General features: G+C 42.9%; 1 long non-coding RNA gene across 1 annotated transcript in view; it reads left to right on the top strand.

Annotated features, from left to right (window-relative positions):
• Positions 1 to 1022, top strand: part of LOC132814103 (uncharacterized) — a 37172-nt gene extending 36150 nt beyond the window's left edge. The window contains exon 4 of the long non-coding RNA XR_009644305.1: positions 418 to 1022. This is a non-coding gene — a long non-coding RNA (uncharacterized LOC132814103). The remainder of the gene's footprint in view (positions 1 to 417) is intronic.
• The last annotated feature ends 17951 nt before the right edge of the window (positions 1023 to 18973 follow it).

The raw sequence follows: 18973 nt of genomic DNA, 5'->3' as shown, positions 1-18973 counted from the left end.
ATGTCTGAATATTGATGACATGGAAAATTGAATGGATTATATATTGTATTTCTACAGAAGAAAAGCTGAGACAGCAAGTACAGATTGCAGGAGTATCTGAGAATGTTGAATGACAAAACAGTTCTGATCAATAATCACTGCATATCGAATGTAATTTCCAAACCATCATGCCAGCATTCTAGTTCTCAGCTCACTGATACTAATTACTGTGTCATCGATATCAGAGCAAACTCGTTTGGAAATATTGAATCATTTAATGTGTCAGCATTCTAAAATAAATTACCAATTCATTGTTAGACCAACATCACACAATAATTCTGTTTAAGTTTAGCAACAAATATCATGAGATTCACATTTCAATTTAAACCATTATTTCTTCGTGCCAATTTTACAAAGGAAAATGGATCTTTTTTACAGGTCAACACATCCATGAACCAAGCAATGATTCCTCATCCAACACTCACAGGAAATATCTGATGCCTTCTCATTTGAATGTTCACAGAAATCATTGGATTAATATTTGGCATTAAAATGAAGATACGTCTAATTGTTTTAGACTCCAATAATTAATGTTCATATCTACATGTTACAGATCGCAATATGAAGTTTCTAATTATTTTAAGTTTGCAGTGACCTGTTTTAAGACAAATTTTTCCTTATATCTAATATTTAATCACTGATAAAATCCAGTATATTTGGCTTTAAGTGTGGAATTAAGTCTCAGTGACGTAGGCATATTGCACGGTATTGTTCCCTAATGGTAGCGAATGCAGATTTGTATTTTAATACTGAAATCCTGGTTGATTTGCTGTTGTAGGGGTGCCCTGCCCCATCTGGAATAGAATGGCCTATGTTGGCTCATACAAAATGTCCGACACACAAAAAGACGCAACCTGCTTTAGAATTAGAACACAAGATGGCGGAGGAGAGATAAACTAACAGTTTGTTCCAATCTTGATGAAAGAAAATAATCTTTTGTAAAATCCTACTCCAAGTCCATCAGTATGCCAGTCCAGACAGTAATATTCCAGATAGTAATAAGAACATGCCAGATACAGAAAAACGACCAACCCTGACCTTCATTAACGAAAGAATAATTGTCCCAGTGAATGAATAAACACCAGCTGCAGGATACAGCCCAGTTAACTTTCACAGCAGCTATCAGGGCAACAGACAGGGTTCATTTGTCAGAAACAGTTACTATTTTAAAGTTGCTCAGAACATTAAAAAAAACTTCTAATTGCAGATTCTTGAGAATTGTGGACAAGGCAGAGTGCGAGGCTGGAAGGAGTGTAATAATTAACTTTGTAAACTGAAGAAATAAGATACATTGAGAGATACCAATGCCGGGAGATTTTAGGACCTTTTAAACATCATGAAACAATAGGAAGCTGGGTCTATCCATAACAATGTCCATCTGAGATTAGGTGTTCTACAGGATCGGGTGTCTGTATAAGGAGGGAAGGACTGTAACCACATTGCATGTGGCCATTGTAATACAGCAAGTGTGTAAAATTACTGCTTTTTACTGTACACTTTACAGTGTGTCATGGACCTACATTCTGAGATTGGCCTTGGGAGATGATCCCTGCAAAGCATTCAAAAAGGTCCCCGACAGTAGGCTATTGTACAAACTGCAGAGGAATGGGATTGTGGGAGATACAGCAGTTTGGAACAGTAATTGCCTTGCTGAAAGAAGACAGAGAGTGGTGGTTGATGGGAAATGTTCATCCTGGAGTCCAGTTACCAGTGGTGTACCGCAAGGGTCGGTGTTGGGTCCACTGGTGTTCGTCATTTTTATAAACGACCTGGATGAGGGCGTAGAAGGGTGGGTTAGTAAATTTGCAGATGACTGTGAGGTCAGTGGAGTTGTGGATATTGACAAAGGATGCTGTAGGTTACAGAGAGACATAGATAAGCTTCAGAGCTGGGCTGAGAGGTGGCAAATGGAATTTAATGTGGATAAGTGTGAGGTGATTCACTTTGGTTGGAGTAACTGGGCTAATGGTAAGATTCTTGGTAGTGTCGATGAGCAGAGAGATCTCAGTGTCCAGGAACACAGATCCTTGAAATTTGCCACCTAGGTTGACAGGGTTGTTAAGAAGGCATACAGTGTTTTAGCTTTTATTAATAGAGGGATCGAGTTCTGGAACCATGAGGTTATGCTGTAGCTGTACAAAGCTCTGGTGCGGCCGCACTTGGAGTATTGTGTACAGTTCTGGTCACCACATTATAAAAAGGATGTGGAAGCTTTGGAAAGAGTGCTGAGGAGATTTACTAGGATGTTGCCTGGTATGGAGGGAAGGTCTTACGAGGAAAGGCTGAGGGAGTTGAGGCTGTTTTAGTTGGAGAGAAGAAGGTTGAGAGGTGACTTAATAGAGACATATAAGATAATCAGAGGGTTAGATGGGGAGGACAGGGAGAGCGTTTTTCCAAGTATAGTAATGGGGAGCACAAGGGAGCATAACTTTAACTTGAGGGGTGATAGATATAGGACAGATGTGAGAGGTAATTTCTTCTCTCAGAGAGTAGTAACGGTATGGAATGCTTTTTCGCCACCTCCAAACGATCCCACCACCAGGGATATATTTCCCTCCCTCCCCTATCAGCGTTCCGAAAAGACCACTCCCTCCGTGACTCCCTCGTCAGGTCCACACCCCCACCAACCCAACCTCCACTCCCGGCACCTTCCCCTGAAATTGCAAGAAATGCAAAACGTGCGCCCACACCTCCCCCCTTACTTCCCTCCAAGGCCCCAAGGGATCCTTCCATATCCGCCACAAATTCACCTGCATCTCCACCCACATCATTTATTGCATCCACTGCACCTGATGTGGCCTCCTCTATATTGGGGAGACAGGCCGCCTACTTGCGGAACATTTCAGAGATCACCTCTGGGACACCCGGACCAACCAACCCAACCGCGTCGTGGCTCAACAGTTCAACTGCCCCTCCCACTCCACCAAGGACATGTAGGTCCTTTGACTCCTCCATCGCCAGACCATAGCAACACGACAGTTGGAGGAAGAGCGCCTCATCTTCTGCCTTGGAACCTTCCAACCACAAGGGATTAAATCAGATTTCTCCAGTTTCCTCATTTCCCCTCTCCCCACCTTGTCTCAGTCAAATCCCTCGAACTCAGAACCACCTTCCTAACCTGCAATCTTTTTCCTGACCTCTCCGCCCCCACCCCACTCCGGCCTTATACCCTCACCTTGACCTTCTTCCACCTATCGCATTTCCAGCGCCCCTCCCCCAAGTCCCTCCTCCCTATCTTTTATCTTAGCCTGCTGGACAGACTTTCCTCATTCCTGAAGAAGGGCTTATGCCTGAAACGTCGATTCCCCTGTTCCTTGGATGCTGCCTGACCTGCTGCGCTTTTCCAGCAACACATTTTCAGCTCTGATCTCCAGCATCTGCAGTCCTCACTTACTCCTATGGAATGCTTTGCCTGCAACTGTAGTAGATTTGTCAACTTTAAGTACATTTAAGTTGTCATTGGACAAGCATATGGACGTGCATGGAATAGTGTAGGTGGGCTTCAGATTGGTATGACAGGTCGGCGCAACATCGAGGGCCAGAGGGCCTGTACTGCACTGTAATATTCTATGTTCTATGTTAACTGGTTGCAGCATAGATAAACATCTCCCACTTCCCAGAGTTCTGCCTGCCTTCTGAGTCTTCATTCAGTGGAAAACACTCCGGCAGCTATGATGACACTTCAATTCAATACAAACACTTACTTTGTGTGAAATTATTACTTTCAGAGCAATATAATTTCCATGTTAAAATTGTTTTACTTCTTTTGTGTGCAAGAAAACAATGTAGGTACATCCATTTGTTCTTTAGTTCAACTAACACTAAATTTTAATTTATTGGAAACACTACACTGGGGTGAAAGAACGATTCTTCAGCTCAAATCTCATATTAAATGGCTGCTTCTATTTTTCAAATCCTATGACCGCCAAAACACTATTTATTTAATTTCATAAGAAGAAAAAAAAACTGCTTTTGAAATGTTGAGATAGTTTATTTTTCTTCCAACATTAATTTTCAATGAACAATAATCCCACAATTATCAGTCATTTGGTACAAAATGACTTCTGGGACCAAACGTCATTAACATGACCTTTCCTTCACAATAATACTCACTTTCCTGGCCTAATTATTGTCTTCCTAATTCTGACATAAATGTCTAAACATTTGTCATGGTAAAAGTTACATTAATTAAATAGACATGACTCTACAAAAAAAATCAATTGTTGCTGAGTGTTTTTTAATTATTAAAGCCACCTTTTACATGTTAATTTTCAGTTTATTAGTATTAATGAATATACAATCGACATCAGAGTAAAGTGCATTCAAAATATTAAGCCAATTTATATATCAGGATTTTAGAAACAATTATCAATTACAGTAATTACACAACACTTTAGCTTAGAATTTGTAACAAGCATGTGATTGTCGCCATGCCCATTATGATTGGGAACGTTATGAAGGAATCTTGTGCAGCTCTGTTACTGTCTCTGCTACCACACCAGTAGGCACAGTTTCAATTCCCTCCTTGTACAGAATTCTGATTCGAAAATATCGAAGAATCAATTGAATTGCCTTTCAAATCAATATTCGATATGCTTCCATCTGTTGTTAATTCCAATAATCTCAGTATTTGTTATTTACTTTCATCAGGTCATTAATAACAAAATGTATCTAATTCCACTCAATCAATATTCCTCGGAAAATATTTGAGAATGTTGCAATCATAAAGATGAAATATACAAAGGAATTATATTCATTGATTTTGTTTTGTTCTGAAGAGCTTAGTTCAGACAACACATAGAACTTGATGCTCCAGTGCTACAAATATTAGAAAATAATATTGTTCTTCTTCAGTAAAATAAACAAATGCCACTTGCTATTATTCATCAATTTTTAGTTATTGATCTGTTTGTGAATTGTGTGAAATGTTTAGTTTTCCACTCACCTATTTATGTTGAATGTAAGATTGAAATGCTGTGAAAATATCAGGGTGTATTCATTTGAAAATTGACTTTACATATTTCTCACTTACCTCATTTATTGCATGATGTCTTAAGTGTGTTTTGCTCAGCAATTCTAGTAAATATTTAAAATTGTCTAATCTTAAATAAGATCCTTCACACTCAAATATCAGTCTGTTCCTAATTCATGTAAGTACCTCAATTTTATTGAAATCAATGTTAACACAAAACAGTGCTCATAAAGCAACACAAAGTTCCTTATCACCACCTGATTACTGAGTAAATACCTTATTGTTCCTGAGACTAATAACAACAGTAAGCATTTGTCTACGATTCCCTGCAGTAAGTGCAATTGATACCTTATATTTCAGCTGAAAATGTGTTGCTGGTCAAAGCACAGCAGGCCAGGCAGCATCTCAGAATAGGGAATTCGACGTTTCGAGCATAAGCCCTTCATCAGGAATGAGAGAGAGTAGCCAAGCAGGCTAAGATAAAAGGTAGGCAGGAGGGACTTGGGGGAGGGGCGATGGAGGTGGGATAGGTGGAAGGAGGTCAAGGTGAGGGTGATAGACCGGAGTGGGGTGGGGGCGGAGAGGTCAGGAAGGAGATTGCAGGTTAGGAGGGCGGTGCTGAGTTGAGGGGGAGGGGAAATGAGGAAACTGGAGAAATCTGAATTCATACCTTGTGGTTGGAGGGTTCCCAGGCGGAAGATGAGGCGCTCCTCCTCCAGCCGTCGTGTTATGTTCTGCCGGTGGAGGAGTCCAAGGACCTGCATGTCCTCGGTGGAGTGGGAGGGAGAGTTAAAGTGTTGAGCCACGGGGTGGTTGGGTTGGTTGGTCCGGGCGGCCCAGAGGTGTTCCCTGAAGCGTTCCGCAAGTAAACGGCCTGTCTCACCAATATAGAGGAGGCCACATCGGGTGCAGCGGATGCAATAGATGATGTGTGTGGAGGTACAGGTGAACTTGTGGCGGATATGGAAGGGTCCCTTGGGGCCTTGGAGGGAAGTGAGTGTGGAGGTGTGGGCGCAAGTTTTACATTTCCTGCAGTTGCAGGGGAAGGTGCCGGGGGTGGAGGTTGGGTTGGTGGGGGTGTGGATCTGACGAGGGAGTCACGAAGGGAGTGGTCCTTGTGGAACGCTGATAGGGGAGGGGAGGGAAATATATCCTTGGTGGTGGGGTCCGTTTGGAGGTGGCGGAAATGACGGCGGATGATACGTTGTATGCGGAGGTTGGTGGGGTGGTAGGTGAGAACCAGTGGGGTTCTGTCTTGGTGGCGGTTGGAGGAGCGGGGCTCAAGGGCGGAGGAGCGGGAAGTGGAGGAGATGCGGTGGAGGGAGCGGGAAGTGGAGGAGATGCGGTGGAGGTCCAGTCGTCAACGATGATTTATATTGTTTAAACCAATAATTCTACTTTATCCTGGACATTGACTGTAATACAAGAACATTGGGAACAAAAGTTTTGTCATTTTTTAAGCTTTTTGTTGTGTGCAACAGACAATTCAAATTATAACCATTTTTGTTGCAAATTCAACAAACGCTTCATTTCAAATTCTTAAAATTCCTACATTTTTGCAAAAAGGTATGTTTCATATTAAAGGACTGCTTTTTCAAATCATGTGTGCTACAAAATGATTATTGCTTTCATTTCATTGTAAGAAAAGAACAGCTTTGATCACGTCGATTGTTTTTTGCCGTTTCTATTCTGACGTTATTCATCATTGTACAATAATGACAAAATTATTAAAATTGCTTTATATACCGCATGTTGTTGACTACATTGTTTGTTCAATTTCCTGTTGACTTTCATGATCTACTAATTCTCTTCCTAATTCTAACACAAATGTTTAAACATTCATCATCATATAAATCATATAAATCAATGTAACACATCTCAACAAGGAGTTCAGTGGATGGAAATTCACAATTCTTGTAGAATGTATATTTTTGTGTTAAAAAAGAAGAATCTTGTTCAATAATCACTGCATGGCTCATTGTTTTCTTCAATCCATAAAACTAGGTCCTATTCCTCAGGTTACTGATCTTAATAAATATTCAATCAACATCACAGCAAAGTGCTTTTGAAATATTGAATCATTTTAATTCTTCATGTCCAACACTAAGTGTCAAGATGTTGTCATTTCAATAATGGCACAATTTTTAAGAAAGCCTTTTGAACAAATATAGTAAGATTCACATTTAAATTTAATCCATTGTTTCTTAGTACTAATACTACAGTGTGAAAATGCATTTTTTTGCAGGTCACCTATCTCCCAACAGAACCAATGACTTCCCATCCAACGTCATTGCAAATATCTGATGTTTGCTCATTAGAATGATCAGCCTTAATCTCAGCCTTAAAATAAAGGGAACTGTAATTACTTTTCACTGAATTAATTCCAGTTCATTTCTCACTCAGTCCCATAGCAAAATGAGGTTTCTCGTTATTACTTAATACATTGATAGACTTTGACGATTTAATTGTTGTTGTTATCTAATAATTTTTAATATTCATTCAATCCAGTATATTGTGCAAATGTGGAATTACGGCACAGTACGTGAACTACTGTAAAGATTTTGCAGGGTACAATGTCACAATCATTGTTAATATTAATTTTTATTTTACCTGTGGAAACATTTAATTATATTTCACTTCAATGCTAAGATTTATCATGTTTGGAATCACAATAAGACTTAAGGATTTTTCATACAACAAAGTCAAATGATAAAGAATTAACATCTCTTTATTGTTTCATTCAAAAATAACAATACATTTTGGATTTTTGTAAGTTATATATTTTTGGAAAGAAGGAATGTTGTCTTCAGTCGAATGCTTGCATGGAATCACTAATTCACAGTATCTGCTGTTTATTCTCTTCAAGTTCTCAAGAAAAGAAATTAACTAGTTCTGCTGGTTCTAAATTCGTGGAAAATGTTTGAGAATGTTGTGGTCTTAAAGGTGAAAAGGCGTGTGAAAGCTCAGCCACGTTACCTGGCTTTCTGTGAACGCCTGTCCAAGAACAGAGAACCACCACTTAATTAATACACTTCAACAGTACTGTTTTTATTCAAGACTATCAGTATATGAATATACTAACAAGGCTTGGGAGAGAAAAGCCACTTAGACCACACTGGGTACTAAAGAGTGAATTCTCTCACCGTTGATAGGGAAAGTTGTTACATTTATACATAACTTCTCACGCAATACAGAGTCCCGTGTCATTAAGCGATCGCAAAGTATATTAATCAAAGTATACTTAATTGTAAGCTTACGCATCAAATAATGCTCTAAATCTTAACACACAGACACCAGCACCCATCTGGTTAAGATATTAACACTATCTTTAAAGTCAGACATTAACTCCCATTATTTTTCTAGCTCTTTCAAGGCAACAGTCAAATCTCAAAGATGCTCTTTAAATGTAAACATTCAAACCTCATTACTGTGTTACAGCTAGACCGTAAGGCACCGTACTCCTCTGATGGCTGCCCTTTGACCTAGTGCTGGTACTATGTCATTCTCAGATCTGTGGGATTGGACATGTTTACCCAGCCTGTGCAAGTTTCTGTATTAGCAATTTGTTCGCTCAGGATGCTGGGCAATACAGCCAATGTGCTTCAGCCATTTTAGTTAACATTCTAAGCTCCATTTTCTATGTGGTCACTATATCTATTTCCAACTTATCAGGCGAAGTGATCGCAAATGGTCAGTTTTTTTTGTTCAAAAGAGCTTGATTCAAACATTTCGAACACATACATTGTCATTCTGCAGTATTTCAAACGTGTAAAACAAGTCACTTTCTTCATTTGTAAAATAAATATATGCCACTTCCAATTATTCATTAGTCAGCTAATTACCTACGTTTGTTATTAAAAATTGCAATTCGTCTAAATATTGTTATGACCTTTGATCATATTAAATTTCTAATTAATGTTCATTCATGAATGTTCTTTTTTTTTGTTTTCCATTCACCTATTCATATTGAATGTAAATTTGACATGCTTTGACAATATCGGAGTGTGTTCATTTGAAATATGTCTTTGCATATGTATCACTGATTTTACTCATTGCATATGGTTGCATGGTGGCTCAGTGGTTAGCATTGCTGCCTCACAGCACCAGAGACCTCAGTTTGATTCCATTCTCAGGTGACTGTCTGTGTGGAATTTGAAAGTTTTAAAACTGTTATATTCAGACATCTTCATTTATTTTCTTTAATTTTATTTGCTGTGCAAAAAACTTCGAAAACATTTTAAAACCAAAATTTACAAACCTTGTGTTAAAGATAAATGTTAAATAAAATCCATCAAACCATCCCTCACTGAAAACTGTTGGGGAAGTGCAATCTCCTGGAGAATCCCTGCCCACTCCTTCCTACCTGGGCTCCATGGCTACATACATACCTGGGAGATAGCAGCAGAAGGCCATTCAGCCTTTCAATCCTGCCCCACCATTCAATGGGAAACAGCTGACCATCCAGCTCAGTCTCCTGTTCCTGCTGTGTTCCAATCCCCTTTCATGACTTTACCTCGAAGAACTATATCTAAGTCCTCCTTTGGTTTCACTGCCTTTTGTTCCAGTGACTTTGCGGTGTTACTGTGTGGGTGTAGGCGGGGGGTAATGTGATGGTGCTGCCTCCTGGAGGATACACTCAGCATCCCTCATCATCCTGCAGTAACATCAACTGGGTTTCAGCAATTAGAGATAGAAACCATTTCCAGGATATGGGCATCACTGGCTCAGCCAGCATTTATTCCCCATCTCTAGTTACCCTTGAGAAGATGGTAGCGAGCTGCTGTCTTGAAGCATTCACAGCCCATTTGTTGCAGAGAGACCGACAATGCTGTGAGGAGAGTGTGCAGGATTTTGGCCGAGTGATTCTCCATCTTTGGTTCTTCAAATGCTGGTTAACTTAATCACAATCTGCACATGAATTTGAGATTTCAGTCTGCAAACCTTCACCATGTAGCACCCTGTATAAAGGAATATGTACAGATTAGAAATTCAGAACAGACAATTCTAGTTTCTGTGGAATATCTTTTTCCCCTTTCTTCCCCCAAAGCTGTAACCCTCCAGCCCACTTACTCTCTCCCACCATTCTGACTCTGCTACCCCCTAGTGTACACCCTCCCCATTCTCATGGAGTTACTGATAAACAGATCCATTCCACCACTTCCCGTCCCTGGTTAGACTGCACCCTTTCTGGGTTCACTTCCTTTCCCTTCAGTTGCTGCAAGTCAATAATGTAACAGCAGAATGAAACACAAGGAAACAGAAAGGGAGGTGGCAGATCCTGGACAGAAGAGGGTCCTTCAGGCTGGGAGAATGGGTCAGATTCTTCTTTGATGCCCATTGGTCGATTCCCAGCATTACAATGAATTGGGGATGGAGAGTGGTCACACTTTGACCCCCCAGCAGATCAATACAATAAGCAGATGCATTCCTCCTCCAGCCAGTGTGAAAAACTTTCCGCAAAGTATACTTACCCAAAGCATATGTTCCAAAACCTGCCCACATTCTGTACATGTACACACGTGTGGTCCCTGCCTCAGGGACTGTGGGAGTTGTAGTCCCCATGAAGCCACTGGAGCCCTGTCTCTAGAAAGTGAATGAAAAGTATAGGCTGGAGGGTGTTGTGTATACGATCCCCATTCAGACAGACAGGACCTGTGGTCTGTCACTGGGTTTTACTGAGACATCTGCTTCCACAACCTGATTTTCTGATGTAAGGAATATAGATTCAGTCACCTGGGGGGTGTGGAGGTTCATAGGAGGAGCAGATTTTAAGTAGAGGTGGCTCAATGGTTAGCATTGCTTACTCACAGCGTCAGGGACCTGGATTTGATTCCAGCCTTAGGCGACCCTGTGGAATTTACATGTTCTCTCCGTGTCCGTGGGGTTTCCTCTGGGTGCTCCAGTTTCATCTCACAGTCCAAATATGTGCAGGTAAAGTGGATCGGCGATGCTAGATTGCCCACAGTATCCATGCATGCGCAGGTTAAACCATTAACCATGGGAAATACAGGGAATGGGTGAGTCTGAATGGGATGCTCATTATAGGATTGGTGTGGACTCCATGGATGAATACCCTGTTTTTGCACTGTAGTGATTCTATTCTATTCTCTGTGGAAGAATGTACCTATCTCAATGTGCTGTAAATCTGTGGAATTCCTATTCAAAATACAGTGGATGCCAGGACAAAGAGGAAATTTACTGAAGAGATACAGATGTTGAATTTGCAATGAGATGAAGGGTGAGAGAGAGCAGGTGGGAAAATCCAGCTGAGACCGAGGTGAGCTCAATCATCACCGTATTAAATGGTGGGGCTGGTTCGAAGGGCTGCATTCCCTCTCCTGTGCCCAGTGCTCATCTTCTTACGGTAATAACTGGAAAGCTGCATCCAAAACTCACCACCTTCACCAAAGGAGATTTTGGAAAAAGCAGGATAGTCAGGTGGATTAGTGTTCCAAACTTAGATAGTGAGGAAGCATGTAGGAGATAATGATTTTGCAATTTTAAACTGAGATGAGTTAAAAATCACACAACAGGTTATAGTCCAACAGGTGTAATTGGATCATGATGAAGGAGCAACGCTCCAAAATCTAGTGTGCTTCCAATTAAACCTGAAGGACTATAACCTGGTGTTGTGTGATTTTTAACTTTGTACACCCCAGTCCAACATCGGATTCTCCAAATCATGTAAACTGAGGGGAGACAGTGATTTATGGTTTTAGACTGTGTAGTACATTCACACCGTCCAGAATACTCTGTTGTGAATATCCATCCTGTACTTTATTACAAAGCCAAGGTCTCTGATAATAAAAACCAAAACACCCAGGAAACATCCCCTCACCTTGTAATCTGATAAAAGACTTGTGAAAAGTATGGTTGAATTTAGAATACAGTTGGAAAGCGGGAAGATTGAATCCAATCCAGATCCTGTGCTTAAACAAAGGAGACTGCAATAGGATGGGACAGGAGCTGGCTAATGTAGACTGGAAGCAAAGACTTTAGGGTGGGACAGTGACAGACAGTGGAGAGATATCAAAGGATATTTCAAACTGCTCAGCAAAAGTATATATCAGGGAAAAGGAAGGACTGTAGGAAAAGGAGTAATCTGCCCTGGGTGGCTCAGGAAATAAGGGAGTCTTATCAAATTGAAATAGAAGGCATACAAATTGGCAATAACCAAGGAGAAACTAGGAGATTAGAAAAACTTTAAAGATCAGCAGAACGTTAAATGGGATTGGGGGAGACAAGTGATGAGTAGCTGTCCCCAGGGCCAGAATAGCAGTTTGCACTGCTAGAGGGGAACCTGTTGTGTGGGGAACATATGGCCTCTGTCATTTTTGAAACACGAAACTGTGACAATAGATATAATCCTGATCAAGTTCAAAATCACAGCACATTCCTAAAGCTTGTACTTCCAAATAATCCTGTTGGACTATAACCTGGTGATGTGTGTTTTTTTTTAAACTTTGCCCACCCCGCTCAAACACCAGTTCTTCCACATCAGAATCCTGACAGACAGCCCAGCTGAAACTGAAGTGCCTGTCAGATACCTCACTGAGCCACAGGGGCGTGGGGGAGGGGTATGTGGTTTAACCACAAAGTGCTGAGCTGAACTCGACTTTTTAACTGCCATCGCCATGGAGAGAATACTGAGAGGCAGCATCCATTCAAAACCACAAACCACAAAGGTATAAGAATGGGAGGCATACATCGGACAAGCGGGGAGTTACCTGATGCTGCCTGGAGGTGTTCTGCATGTACACTATCCAGGTAACTGCCATGTCTCATCAATAAAGACTCAAAGAAGACCTCTCAGAGTTCTGCTAATGTAGTTATTCCTATCCAGCAGGGTTCAGGAATAGGAGTACACAGCAGTCAGTCTTCACAGTGGATGATATGAAGAACATGCCAAGAATTGATAAAGAAACTGGGGAAGGTGAGGAAAAAGAAATAACCATTATCACAAAAGCGTTAGAGCTGGGCAAGCTAATGGAGCTAAAGGTAGATAAGTCTCTTTGCCCTGATGGAATACATCCCAGGGTGCTCCCAGAGATAGCAGGAGAAATAGTAAATAGACTTGGAGTCAGAGCCCTACAGCAGAGACAGGCCCTTTGGCCCAAACTGACCAGAATGTCCATCCACACTAACCCCATTTCCCTGCACTTGGCCCATCTGCTTCTGACCCTTTGCTATCCATGTATTTGTCCAAATGTCTTTTACCTGTTGTTAATGTACCCACCTCAACCACTTCCACTGGCAGCTCAGTCCTTATACATACCACCCTCTGTGTAAACCTGTTGCCCCCTCAGCTTCCCTTTTATTCTTTCTCCTCTAACCTTCAACTGATGCCTCCACTCCTTGATTTCCTGGGAAAGAGACTGAGTGCATTCACCTTACCCAAGCCTCTCATGATCTTATACACTTCCAGAAAAGATCCCCCTCTGTTTCCTCTGCTCTAAACAAAAAACAAAAATCCTCGCTTGTCCAACCTCTCCCTATAACTCAGGCCCCTGAGCCCTGGCAAAACTTCTTGTAAGTTTCGTCTGCACTTTTTCCAGTTTAATAACTGAAACCTACGTTACATTCATCACATTTCCAGTATTTCCCCATGGCACTGGGACCGACGTGACAACACTAATGGATAAAAAACCATGATCGAGAATCAACTCCTTTACAACAATTCCATTTTCATTGCATTTTCCATGCTGCAGGTATCCTTGTGTCTTTCTGAATGCATGGTTAATTTCAAACTTATCCTCATGCAAATCTGTGACTTAATTGTCCCTTGGAAATGTGCCATGTTTTTTCAGACTTTTAAAAGCAAATTAAATCTCTCTCCACAGTCACCACACTAACATGGACTTGGCTGTGTCTCAGTATTTTTTCCAGACACACTGACATTTGAAATATTTGCCCACGGACAGAATACACACCTTTCCTTCCACATGAAAAGGCCAATGATATTCAGATCGGCACGGATCAAGTAACCATCGGGTCTGAACATGAAGTTCAATTTGAATTTCTCATCCACAAATCTGCCCGTTCAGTACCCGACAACAGAGAAAACAAGTCACCACCGTTAACACAGGATGGAAATTCATGAGACAATTATAGTATTAAATTGTAGTTTCTTTGCTCCTCCAAAACATTAAATCTCAGTCTCACAATTTCTCTCTTCTGTGAACTGAAATCCAAACCAATCTCCTCACTCCTTTCCTTCACACCCAGCTCTAACACACTCTCCTCTCTTTGAATTCAGCTTCCTAGCTCCTGCCTGCAGACAAAGAACCAAAAAAAAGGGTGGCATGACAGCACTAGGGTCCCAGGTTCAATTCTCCCCGTGCCTGCGTGGGTTGCCTCCGGGTGCTCCGGTTTCCTCCCACAATCCAAAGATGCACAGGCCAGGTGAATTGGCCAGGCTAAATTGCCCAGTGTTAGGTGCATTAGTCAGAGGGAAATGGGTCTGGGTGGGTTACTCTTCCGATGGTCAGTGTGGGCTGGTTGGGCCGAAAGGCCTGTTTCCACACTGTAGGAAATCTAATCTAATCAAGTCAAATCAATGAGTCTGACTCGGAGCCTCCTGGGTGTTAGTGAATCCTCCCCAAACCTCTCAGGGTTCCCTTCTGGGGCAGAACGCACTGATTTTTTTTCCACAATCTGGAACCTCTTATTTATTTTCCCCACTCCCATCCTCTGATGAGAATCATCCTGCACACATTGGCCAAAATCATATCTGGTTGAACTAAAATGAATCAAGTTTGAACTTTAATTGCAGGCCCATTTTCTTCATTTCCATAACATTCCCGAGTTCTGATAACTTTCTGCAAAATGCTCCCCACACTGATACGCTGACCACTTGTCATGATACCGGGGGAGGGGCCATTCCCCTGGGTCCTGTTCTCAGAGGGAGGAAGGGAGGGAGCTGCCAATGACAGATTAATCCCGCACACCCACAGCCTCCCTTCCTGGCACTGACCCAGCCTGCACATACGCTACCAATTGCCCAGCACTGTGCCTGTGCACTGGTCTCCCTTCCTACAGAGCATGCTCCAGATCACACAGGAGCCCTGGTGATTGACAGCAGCTGCTGCCCAATAGGGTGAAGGGGCGGGGCTGGCGGACTGGGACAATGGGATTGTAAACAATGAATGAATGTGGAGGACACTGGGGGATGGACAGGTCAGTGAGGGACAGGAGCAGTGCAGCTGCAGGAGGGGATCCTGGACAAACTGAGCAATGGGAGAATCTAACAGGAGAGAAACTACAGGAAGGTTCTGTTTGGAGGCTCAGGCAGGGACAGCTGGGAGACAGTATGGCCTGGTTGCTTGGGCTTGGGCCTTTTCAAAGATGCTGTTACTCAACCCTGAACCCGATCCTCCTGGCCCAGAGGTAAGGACACGACCACCATTTCCTGGTGGGCTAGTGGAAAGAAGGGAAGATGTTCTCAATCTCACTCACATGGAAACTCCATGAGCTCCTCCCACTTACTGTCGACGGTGGGGATGGAGGAGGCACAGCAGATGGGAGGGGGGTTAGGGATATAGGGACTGCCTTTCCAAAGGAACCCACCTGTGTTGGTGATATTAACAAGATACAATACAAAGTCACTAACACAAAGCTGGTGTACATGAACTTCATCCAGAATATTAACACCTATAACTGGGTGACACCGACCCCAATGTACAGAATTAAGTCGTGGATATTAATAATGGCATTGTGTGTGAGAAATCACGTCTCATGAATTTGAGTCAATTCTTCTGAAGTAACAACAAAGAGGATTGACAGTGCAAAGCGGTGGAGATGAACTACATGGTCTTCAGTAAGACATTCATCAAGGTTCCCCATGGGAAACCGGTTAGCAAGATTAGATCTCAAGGAATACAGAGAGAACTAGCCATTTGGATACAAAACTGGCTCAAAAATAGAATACAGAGGGTGGTGGCGGAAGGTTGATTTTCAGATTGGAGACCTGTGACCAGTGGGGTGTCACAAAGGATCGGTGCTGGATCCACTAATTTTCATAATTTATATTAATGATTTGGATGTGAATATAGGAAGTAATGTTAGTAAGATGACATCAAAATTGGAGGTGTAATGGACAGTGAAGAGGATTACCTCAGATTACAACAGGATCTTGATCAGATGGTTGAATGCGCTGAGAATGGCAGATGGACTTTAATTTAGATAAATGGGAGGTGCTGCATTTTGGAAAAGCAAATATTAGCAGGGAGTATACACTTAATGGTAAGGTTCTCGGGAGTGCTGCTGAACAAAGAGACCTTGGAGTGCAGGTTCATAGCTCCTTGAAAGCAGAATCGCAGGTAGATAGATTAGTGAAGATGTTTAGTATGCTTTCCTTTATTGGTCAGAGCACGGAGTATAGGAGTTGGGAAGTCATACTGCGGCTGTACAGGACATTGGTTAGGTCACGCTTAGAATATTGTGTGCAATTCTGGTCTCCTTCCTATCAAAACAATTTTGTGAACCTTGAAAGGGGTCAGAAAAGTATTACAGGCATGTTGCCAGGGTTGGAGGATTTGAGCTGCAGGGAGACGCTGAATACACCGTTTTCCCTGGAACGTTAGAGGCTGATGGGTGACCTTATAGAGGTTTATAAAATCAGTAGGGGCATGGATAAGGTAAATACACAAGGTCTTTTCCCTGCGGTGGGGAGGAGGTACGATGGGAGGTGGGAGACAGAGGGGGGAGACCAAAAGCGGAGGGTGACGGTTAGTTTGTAGATCTACAACACAACCCTGTTCCTGTTTTCTCCCCATCTCCTTCAAGCCCTCTGAAGGGCTCAGCACAAGTGCACAGTCCCTGGACAGTAGACCTTCAGGGTGACCAAGTGCTGAAGGTTGCATTTGGGAAACTGACCTTTATTGTTCTGTGCACTCATCAATAAATGGACCTGGGTTCAATTCCACCGTCCTGGATTCATGTCTGTGGCCACAGACACGCCTGACTCTGACCCTGACTACTGGATCCCCTGTCACTATAGCTCTGCCATTCTCCTTCCTCCCGTTCTGTGCAGCAGAGCTCTCTGTTGCTGATTTCCCCTGAGAGTCCACCCCACCTGTTCCCCCCATTATAGAATCCCAAGCAGTGCACAATATCTGTCTGAGAAGGGGGAATGATTACTGGGGAGTCCTGCACTCCTTCCTGAGCCTTTTAGTTGATCTGATGGTCACCCATTCCCTTTCTGCCTGTGTAACCCTCACCTGCAGTGTGACTAACTCACTGAACGTGCTGCCCATAACATTCTCAGTATTGCTCCACAGTGAGTCCACTCTCAGCTCCAGGTCTGAAAAGCAGTTTCCCAGTAGCTGCAGATGGGCACTCATCCTGCACACATAGCCGTCACGGACACTGGAAGTGTCCCTTATTTCCCACAATGTACAAGAGGAGCATTCCACGGGTCTGAGGTCTCCTGTCACAACGTCTCTCTAGTTTCAGCTAGTTACTCCCATTAAGAGAATTTAAATGAGTAGCAACTATCTTTCACTTCAAACATTTCCATTACATTCAAAAGCCATTCCATGTGAATTTCTAGTCAGATCCATGCTCCCCACCAACCCACCGTCCCCTCCCAGCACCTTCATTTGCCACTGCAAGAGGTGTAAAACCTGTGCCCACACCTCAAAAGGGCCCTTCCACATCCAGCAGAGATTTTCCTGCGCATCCAAACACCTCACCTGGCCTTTGCTTTCGATGTGGTCTCCTCTCTACTGGGGAGTTGACAAAGAACACCAACTTGCAGAATGTTTCAGGGAAAATTTCTGGGATGCATGCACCAACCAACTCCACCATCCTGTGGCCGACCACTTCAACTTCCCCACCCACTCCGCCAAGGACATTCACGTCCTGGGCCACCTCCACCACCAAATCCCAGCCACCCGACGCCTGGAGAAAGAAAACCTCATCTTCCACATTGGGACCCTTTAACCACAGAATCAAGGTTTCCTCATCTCCCCTCCCCTGCCTTATCCCAGATCCAACCCTCCAACTCGACACCACCCTCTTGAACTGTCCCACCTGTCCATCGTCCTTTCCAATTATCCACTCCACCCTCTCTCCATTACCCTCCACCTACATCTACCTATTGCCTTCCTAGCTCCCTTCCCACCAACCGGACCCACCCTTCTTATTTATCTGTCAGCCCTCTTACTCCCTCCCACCCCACCCAATCCCGGCATTCCTGATAAAAGGAATATGCCGAAAACGTTGATTCTCCTGTTCCTGAGATGCTGCCTGATCTGCTGTGCTTTTCCAGTGCCACACGTTAACACAAGCTGGAAGAACAACACCTCATCTTCTACTTGGGGACCCTGCACACCTCTATCCCCAGTATCAAATTCAATAATTTTACGTCCTGAACTCTCCAATGTCCTAGCGCCCTAGCCTCTTAACCCACACACAAGGCCTTGTTATCACATAGCCTGCCATTACACATTAGCTATAGTTAGCCACGAACAGTCCCCAGAAACAGCTATTCACCCTCCCCCAGCCAGATCGTTATCCACTCCTTAGTCCAACTGCTCTTGGACTATATTACCACCTATCATTTACTCCTTAACCCCTACCTTCTGCATATAAACCGACATTAATTTTCAGTAACATCAGTTCTGAGGAAGGGCCAGCGGATCCAAAATGTTAACTCTGATTTCTCTTCACAGATGCTGCCAGACCTGCTGAGTTTTACCAGTACCTTCTGGTTGTTGTGCGAGATTTACAGCATCCGCAGTTCTTTTGGTTCTAATTTACCAGGAATTTCTAATTCAGGTCTAGCAGCCTAAAACTGTGCGTTTATAAACCCTCCCAGTCCACAATAGCTCCATTTCTTCCCCAGACTTTGCAGTCTCTCCCACTCCCTTCACACTCACTAGGTCCCCTCCCCCCCCCCCTCACCGTGACACTGTGCCTGCACAGCTCATGGCCATGTGTTGGCCTGCTGGACCCACCCCA

The sequence above is a fragment of the Hemiscyllium ocellatum genome, unplaced genomic scaffold (genome assembly GCF_020745735.1).
Source record: "Hemiscyllium ocellatum isolate sHemOce1 unplaced genomic scaffold, sHemOce1.pat.X.cur. scaffold_680_pat_ctg1, whole genome shotgun sequence".
In the NCBI taxonomy this organism is placed as follows: domain Eukaryota; kingdom Metazoa; phylum Chordata; class Chondrichthyes; order Orectolobiformes; family Hemiscylliidae; genus Hemiscyllium; species Hemiscyllium ocellatum.
Note: the sequence above shows the minus strand (reverse complement) of the source record. Positions and strands in the feature narration are given on the sequence as shown.